The sequence below is a fragment of the Arachis hypogaea genome, chromosome 20 (assembly GCF_003086295.3).
Source record: "Arachis hypogaea cultivar Tifrunner chromosome 20, arahy.Tifrunner.gnm2.J5K5, whole genome shotgun sequence".
NCBI lineage: Eukaryota > Viridiplantae > Streptophyta > Magnoliopsida > Fabales > Fabaceae > Arachis > Arachis hypogaea.
Window position 1 is genome coordinate 42,603,935 of NC_092055.1, and position 9,242 is coordinate 42,613,176.

Genomic DNA, 9,242 nt, shown 5'->3' on the forward strand with positions numbered 1-9,242 from the left:
TCTTGGCTTTGATCTTGTTGATTCCCCCACCCAAAGTTTGGGTGATTCCTCCAACCAGGGTTGTAGGTCTTGGAGTATGGATCATGTTTACCTAGGTGAATTTCCAATGTAGTTGGCTTGCTCCTGACTACCCTCTGCTTCTTCATTCACTCCTTCTTGGGTTGCTGATGAAGTGGTTATTGCTGCTACTTGGTTCCTCTCCATCTTCTTGGTGAGGTCAGCCAGCTGCTTGGTAATGAGCTTATTTTGGCCAGCAGGGCATCTATATTGTTTAGCTCCATCACTCCTCTAGTGTTCCTCTTTCAGAAGCATAGAAATAGTCATTTTCTGCTACAGTTTCAATGACATCTATGGCCTCCTCAATGGTCTTCTTCTTGTTCAGAGATCCCCGGATGATGGTCTACTGCTTTCTTTGATTCATAAGAAGGCCTTCATAGAAAATGTGTAGCTGCACCCATTCATTGAACATATCTGGTGGACACCTCCTTGTCAGTCCTTAAACCTCTCCCATGCTTCATATATAGTCTCACCATCTTGTTGCCTGAAATTTGGACCTCAGCTCTCAGCCTATTGATTCTTTGAGGAGGATAGAATCTGGCTAAAATTTGTTCACCACATCTTCCAAGTTGTCAAACTCTCCTTCGGAAAAGACTCCAGCCACTTGGCTGCCTTATCCTTGAGTGAGAATGGAAATAAGAGCAGTCTATAGGCGTCAAGATGAACACCATTAGACTTCACCGTGTCACATATCCTCAGGAAGGTGGTTAGATGTTGATTGGGGTCTTCTTGGATGCCTCCTCCGAACGAACAGTTGTTCAGAACAAGGGTGATGAGCTGTGGTTTTAGTTCAAAATTGTTGGCATGGATGGTCGGCTTTTGAATGCTACTTCCACAGTTCCTGGTTTGGATTGATGTAAGAGCCTAAAACTCTTCTCTCCTCCCCAGCATGATTTGCTCGACCTTCTCTGCCATGGTTGTGAGCTTCTTCTTCATGATGGTTTTCCATGTTTTCTTCCATGTTTGGTTCAAAGTATTCCTCCTCTTCCTCGGCATCCACTACTCATTTTTCTCTTGCTTCCCTCCTTAATCTAAGGAAGGTCCTCTCAGGTTCAGAATCAAAGGAAGTTGAAGCCCCACTTCTTCTCCCTGTCATACAACCAACAAAGCACAAGCAAAGAAAATAGATGTAGAAAGTATTTCTGTTAGAATTACTGTTAGTGTGAGTGATGCAATATATCAAACACTTAGTGGGTTAGTGAACTGAATTGTAAATAACTAAAAAAAATGAAAAAGTAGGGGGAAGGGAAGAAATTAACTAAAACTAAAAGTAAATTACTCAAACAGAAAATTAAATCAAACAAACTAAAAATGCTCAATCTAATTATCCTCCAATTTAATCATTGTTGATTCAAAATCAATCCTCGGCAACGGCGCCATAAACTTGATACGCCGAAAACTTGTCTCGTAACAAATTTCCTTCGTAAGTGTACCGAATTCGTCGTCAAGTAAAAATCACAATAGAGTGAGGTCGAATCCCACAGATATTGATTGATCTAGCAACTTTAATTAGAGAAATGTTCTAGTTGAGCGAACCAGAATTTGAGTTGAGAATTGTAGAAAATTAAATGGCGGGAAAGTAAATAGCAGAAACAGTAAATGATGGAAATAAAGAGCTGAATGTAAATGGCAGAAAGTAAATTGCAGAATCTTAAATGGGAATGGGTAATTGCTCATAAAAGTAAATGGCAGAAATTAAAGAGAACGGGTAAGATCAGAAATGGGGAGTTCATTGGGCTCAAGAGATGTTGCATTCTCCAGATCAAGTTCATTTTCATCTCTTCCTCAATCAATGCATTCATTGATCTCCTTGGCAATCTTAAGTGATCGAATTGCAATTCCTTGTAATTCAATCTCTCAAATCTTGATCAATAGCCAATTCCTTAGTCAATTGCTCATGAGAAGAGATGAAGTATGGTCACTGATTATACCACATGCATTTTCCAAATCAAGTGTTGGAAGGATTATAGTCACATATCCATTCAAACCCAATTTGGTCCAGCATGAGAAAGCATTTCTAGCATGATCCCTTCATTCCTCTTTCAAGGTTCAGAAGGGATCCAAGTATGAATAGCTTCTTTTCCAGGATAACTACCCAATTGGATGAAGATCGAAAGCTTTCTAGTAAAATCAAGAGAAAAGATAGAAGAAGGAGAATGAAAACTAAAATTGATCCATCAAATTACAACAGAGCTCCCTAACCCAATGAAAGGGGTTTAGTTGTTCATAGCTCTGGAAAATGAAAACAAAGATGGAGAATACATGCTGAAAGTAAAACTAGAAGTGTAGAGAAAGTAAATACAGAGAGTAGTTCTATGCCAAAGGCCCCCTAACGTTTCCAGCTCCCTAACTAATTCAAAGCTACTCCTATATATACTACTCTTCTGATCTTCTAGTTGGCTCTTCAAGTCTTGGGTATGGGCCTTTGGATCCTGAGTTTGAAGTAGTTATCTTCTTCATTGGGCTTAGCTTTGCTTGCAGAGAGAAAGTGTAAAGTAGGCAGGGACTTTTAGCTCAGGACGTTAGTGGTGTTAACGTTAAGTGAAAGTGTGGGTTCGAGAACGTTAGTGACAATCACCTTTTTCACTAACGTTGCTCACCCAAGTATGAGCCACGTTAACCTCAACGTTAGTGGCACAAACATTACCACTAACGTTGCCTCTTGGTCCTTCGCACACGTTATTGGGACTTACCTTTCCCAATAACGTTGATAAGCCTCCCCTTCCCTACGTTAGAGTCCACGTTAACTTAGTTAATGTGGCTCTTAACGTAAGCTTGCCAATCCTTCGAGAACGTTAGTGACACTTACCTTTGTCACTAACGTTCCAATGTGCCCCTATTTCTCACGTTAGAGTCCACGTTAACTAGGTTAACGTGGCTCCTAACGTAGTCATGCTAGCCATCTCCAACGTTAGTGACAAAGGTGAGTGTCACTAACGTTGGCTCATCATCTCTTTATCCATGTTAGCTTCCACGTTAACTTAGGAGTTAACGTTGCTCATGGTGGCTCTTGGTGGTTCACCCCAACGTTAGTGACAAAGGTAAGTGTCACTAACGTTGGCGACCAATTGCTCTCTCCACGTTAGCTTCCACGTTAACTAAGTTAACGTGGGAGTTAACGTGGCTTATGGAAGCTTGGCCAACGTTAGTGACAAAGGTGAATGTCACTAACGTTGGCTTCCCTTTTGCTTCTTAACGTTAGAAGCCACGTTAACTAAGTTAACGTGGCAACTAACGTGGCCAATTATGAGCTTGGTCCAACGTTAGTGACAAAGGGGAGTGTCACTAACGTTGGCCTTATTGTCTTCTTCCACGTTAGAGTTCACGTTAACTTAGTTAACGTGACTCTTAACATGGGCTTATGATGGCTTCGAGGGCATTATTGGCGATTACCTTTCTCATTAACTTTCCAAGTTAGCACCCATTCCACGTTAGAGGTCACGTTAGTGGGACTAACGTGACTGCTAACGTGGTTCTTCTTTGCTTCCTTTGTCCTAAAATCAAGCAACAAAGTGCATCAAAGTTCTAGTCCAAGTCATGAGTCATGCATCATCCAATTTATCATATAATTCATGCAAAATCCTCATGAAATCATGTAAAGTGCACAATGTATGCTTGAATCAAGATGTAAGTGAATATCTACCCAAAACTAGTTTATTTTCTAAGAAAATGCATGAAACTACCCTAAAAACAGTAAAGAAAAGGTCAGTAAAACTGGCCAAAATGCCCTGGCATCAGCTGGTCCTTGGGATGTTGCTGATCCTTGATCACCGGAGGATAGTGGTACCTGCAAGAGACTCCGATGCTTAAGTTAGCACGGGCTTTGAGCAGGTTTTATGTGTAGAATCAGAGTATGAGCTATACCTGGGTACTCCAGTGTATTTATAGTAGTGTGGAGTGACCTCCCTTGAGATAAGTTAGTTATCTTATTTTTTTGTGGGTGAGTCCCCTTATCTTTGGCTAGCCGCCTTTAGGTGGGTTGTGATCTTCTGCTTTGGGCCTATTTGGGCCCTTATAGCAATTTGGCCGAGCTCTTTGGGAAGAGGTTGGTGTCGACCAACCTTTATAAGTGGTCGGTCGTTTTTATCTTCATCCAACCTGGCTTGCCTAGCTCGACCCAAGGTATAAACACTAGTATTTGCTATGTCTCTCCTTTTGAATTATATATATATTTATGTCGTTTATGTATATCGTTGACGTTTTGAGTGCAATACGATTTTTGTTATGTTATCTTTCTTCACAGGCTCCTAGACATATCATTATTCTTCAATTACTATATACATACTTTTCAATTTTAGAGGTTGTAATACCTCACCATCTTTCATTTACGACTATAGCCACTACAAGAAAAATACCCATTCAGCCACACTTTTTTTAAGCTACATTTGAAAAGCGTAGCCTATTCTATGAATAGGCTACGCTTTTCTCCGTGTTGCCTTTTTATATGAGAAAATGAATAGGCTACGCTTTTCTCCGTGTTGCCTTTTTATATGAGAAAAGGATACACAATTGTGGCATCATTTAAAAAGTGTAGCGTTAGGTATTTTAGAAATCACTTATAAAGCGTAGCCGTAGGTTGATATCTATAGGTTCACTTTTCGTATCAAAGGAGACGCTTTTAGAGAGTAGCCTATTTATTAAGTTTTGGGTGCGTTTGAAAAGTGATGCCTAATGTGTCTAGAGCAAAAAATTTGACACTTAGTAAATTTTTTCCCTCTAAAGCTCAGAATTGAAGTCACCCTTTCAGTAGAGAAGAAAACCCTCCTACACTCCTGCACCGCGAGAAGGAAACCCTGCCTCCTGTACCATGCGAAGAGCGTGAAGCCTCACCGTCGCGAAGATCATCGCACCCCAGTCCCCACTCACCACTCAGCGCCACACCGTTGTGAAGATCATGAAGCTCACACCGTTGTGAACCCTCCTGCACTGATCGTCGCGCGCCGCCCATACCACCGTCGTGAACCCTTCTGCACTGATCTCCGCACCACTCACGACTTCGCCACTCACCGTCACTTGCGCCCTCCTGCATTAAGCGTCAGCTGTGCCCTCACCATCGTTGTCTCTGCGCTCACATCGTCGAGAAGGTATTCTATAGATTTCCGTTTGGTTCTAAAATTTGGGTGGTTTAGAGTTCCAATTTTAAGGTTTTTAATTTGGGGTTTGGTATAATAATCTAATTTATATGCAATTGTGAAATGTGAATTGATGAACAAGCATGTATTATTGATGAAAATGCATACTATTTATTTATTTCCATCCGCATCTACTCGTTCTTCTTGCCTCTGTGTATTCTGGTTCCTTTCTCCTTTGAATTTGCTATTGCTTGTACAATCTGATAATGAGCATTTTTTTTGAATGGTTGAGTATATGGCTAAATTTATTGCTTTAATCACTAGGTGCTGTGTTAAGGAAGAAACAAATTTTTTTCTGCAACCCAGCATGTTTAAGGAGAGTCGCAAGCTTCTACTGTTGTCTCTGGACAAGAAATCCACAGGCTGTTGTTAGGGAGGTCTAGAAGACGATGGAGGCATAAGATGCCAAATGCTGACAGGTAAATTCGGAGATAAACTACATAGATATGGGGAGTAAGCTTCGCTTTTGCATTAGTGTGCCAGATACCTTGGCATGGCTTGTTTTGTTGCTATGCCAAACGATTTTTATTATTTAATTAGTAGAGTATAGAAGTTGAAACCCTGTTCTGGTTATATTACTATCTTATCTGTCGACTGATATTTGCATCACTTTACTAGCTTCTTTTAGCTTTTCGAATTAATTGTTTTAAATGGCAATGCAATTTTATGGCACTCACTGCCTCCTTGATTTCTAGGTTTAGCATATCAATGTCATTATTATTTTAGATCACATAGGTTTAGACTGGCTGGCTGGCTGTCATTAGATCACAGAAAGTGGTCAACTGAATAGGGTATTTACTGAAATTATTTTTGTGATAGAAAAGAATTTCAAATTTGTTTGGGGCAATATGCAAAAGAGAAGGTTGTTACTTTTTAGTGGATTAGCAACTTATTTGGAAGGTGAAAATATCCTGGTAGCTTTCTCATGTAATTTCACCTGAAATTCGAATGAGTTCTATTGCACTTTGCTACTTGCAGGGTGGGACTGTTTCGGCTATGACATTAGATATGAGAATACTTCTTGGGGTAAGCCTTTCAACATCCTTTTTGACTTTTTACATGACTTGATGTTTTTAAAACTTTTGGAACTAAGTCTGTTTTTTTATTAGATCACTTGTGTTAACAGGAAAAATCAATTAGTATTGTATATTAGAGCCTGTTTTTCAACATATTTCTTGTCAAGTTGTTTCTTCGAAAGCTTTTTAAGAAAGGTGGTGGATGAATTTTCAGGAAATCGGGAAAGAAGGACTACTCAACGGCGATTCTTGAGCGGAAGAAGTCGCCGAACCGTCTTGTGGTGGATGAAGCCATCAACAACGACAACTCCGCCGTGTCCATGCACCTTGATACCATGGAGAAGCTCCAGCTCTTCCGTGGCGACACTATCCTCATCAAGGTCACTTTCTTACCCTCCTCTATCTTCTTACTTACCTTCCTCTTGCTGTGTCTTAGCTCTTAATTGATTTATTTGATTCCCCACAAAAAAGTACTCTTTTTCAGAGTCTCTTACTGGGGTGTTATTTTTGTTTTGTTCTTTCTTAACGGACGGTGTTGTGAGATTTTGAATTTTATACTGTGGAGTACTAGGCCATGTATACTAAGAAGAAGATCATGATTGATTGACATGGTTGCAAATAGAGTTGGATTAAATTTAAAATGTTATTTATTTGTATCTAATGAAAGCATTTCGAGTTTGGAGTACAACTATCAGAATGTCTTAAAGTTTTAATTAATTTATCTCTTATATTTATTCTTTGTGTTGCAACTTCTAAGTCAGATGGGGTTTTTGATTTGTATATATTTGCAGGGCAAGAAAAGGAGGGATACTGTTTGCATAGCTCTTGCTGATGACACCTGTGAAGAGCCCAAGATCAGGATGAACAAAGTTGTGAGGTCGAATTTGCGGGTTCGTCTTGGAAATGTTGTGTCCGTGCACCAGTGCCCTGATGTAAAGTATGGGAAACGTGTGCACATTCTGCCTATTGATGATACCATTGAAGGTGTCACTGGCAATCTGTTTGATGCTTTCTTGAAACATAAGTTTCTACCTTGAGCTTCTCTTAAGTTGCGGGTTTAGGGATAGATACTTAATTTGACTTGCTTTATGAGCTTGCTCTTAGTGATGAGTACTTTAATTTGAGTATTTCTATTAATGTTATAAGACTTCGTTACTGATTGTCAGCGTGTTTTGCAAAATTTCTTACCTCTCTTAAAAGTCCTTACATTCACATTGCTTGTGTTATTATTATTATTATTATTATTATTATTATTTGGAGAGATAGTAGTCTTGGCTTGTCAAGCTTCGTATGATTGATTGTTACCTTTCTTGATATTTGATTGAATTGAATTGATTTGAATGCATGCCAAACTGACTTAGTAGTATATATAGAATCTACAATCTTCAGTTTCTTGGACGACATTGATATTACATGTGGAATATGATTATTTTGGTGCTTGTAAAATATTATAACTTTTTAATGTAAATTTTGCAGCTTACTTCTTGGAAGCTTATCGTGCTGTCAGAAAAGGAGATCTATTTCTTGTCCGTGGAGGGATGAGAAGTATGGAGTTTAAGGTCATTGAAATTGATCCTGGGGAGTACTGTGTGGTTGCTCCAGATACTGTAATCTTCTGTGAGGGGGAGCCTTTGAAAAGAGAGGATGAAGAGAGGCTGGATGAAGTTGGATATGATGATGTGGGTGGAGTTAGGAAACAAATGGCACAAATTCGTGAGTTGGTATAGCTTCCCTTGAGGCATCCACAACTCTTTAAGTCGATTGGTGTGAAACCACCCAAAGGTATTCTACTTTATGGACCCCCTGATTCCAGGAAGACACTGATAGCAAGAGCTGTTACTAATGAAACGGGAGCTTTCTTCTTTTGTATAAATAGACCAGAGATCATGTCCAAACTGGCAAGAGAGAGTGAAAGCAATCTGAGGAAAGCATTTGAAGAGGCTGAAAAGAATGCACCATCCATCATCTTCATTGATGAAATTGATTCTATTGCACCCAAGAGGGAGAAGACACATGGTGAAGTTGAAAGGAGGATTGTTTCACAGCTTTTGACTCTTATGGATGGATTGAAATCTCGTGCTCATGTTATCGTTATTGGAGCTACCAATCGCCCAAACAGCATTGACCCAGCATTGAGAAGGTTCGGTAGATTTGATAGGGAAATTGATATTGGTGTTCCTGATGAAGTTGGCCGACTTGAAGTTCTTCGTATACACACTAAAAACATGAAGCTCTCTGATGATGTAAGTTTCATTGTCTCTTAACTTTGTTGGTGTCTATACACTCTACCAGGTTGTGCATGCCATGATGTGGCTCTGGTTGTAGGTTGTTCATTAATTCTTTAATGTTCTTAAATTTTCTGTTGCTTAACTCTAGCGCCGCTGTCCTAGAGTAGTGAAGAGTATATTTGAGATGTATGAATTTTCTGTTGCTTAAATAATAGTGAAGAGTATATTTGAGATGTATGAATTTTTACAGTTAACTTCATTCTAGTACTTTTGGATCAATATTATAGATATATTTTGGTTAGAGATAATTTTTATTATATAAAAAAATTATTTAGTATAATTATGTATTTATTTTTATTTTGTAATATTCAACTCATTTAAATAAAAATGCAAAATTATTATACATGTAATCATATTAACTATTATGTTGTATTAATAATTATTATATAATTATATATATATACAAAAAAAACAAGACCTAAGGCTACACTTATATACAGTAGCTATAGTATACGAAAAAAAAGACCTAAGGCAACACTTATATACAGTAGCTATAGTATACAAAAAAAAAGAGGGACCTAAGGCTACGCTTATAAAAAGTAGCTATGGTATACAATGTGGCTACGCTTTACAGGTGATGCAGTAGCGTTGAAAAGCATAGCCTATTCTGGAAAAATAAAAGCTGAAAAGCGTAGCCTTTGGTCTTGGACAGCATCACTTGAAAAGTGTAGCCTATTCCCAAACGCCAAAAGCGTAGCCCTTGGTACAGAAAAGCGTAGCCTTTGAGAATAGGCAACGGCCAAATAGGA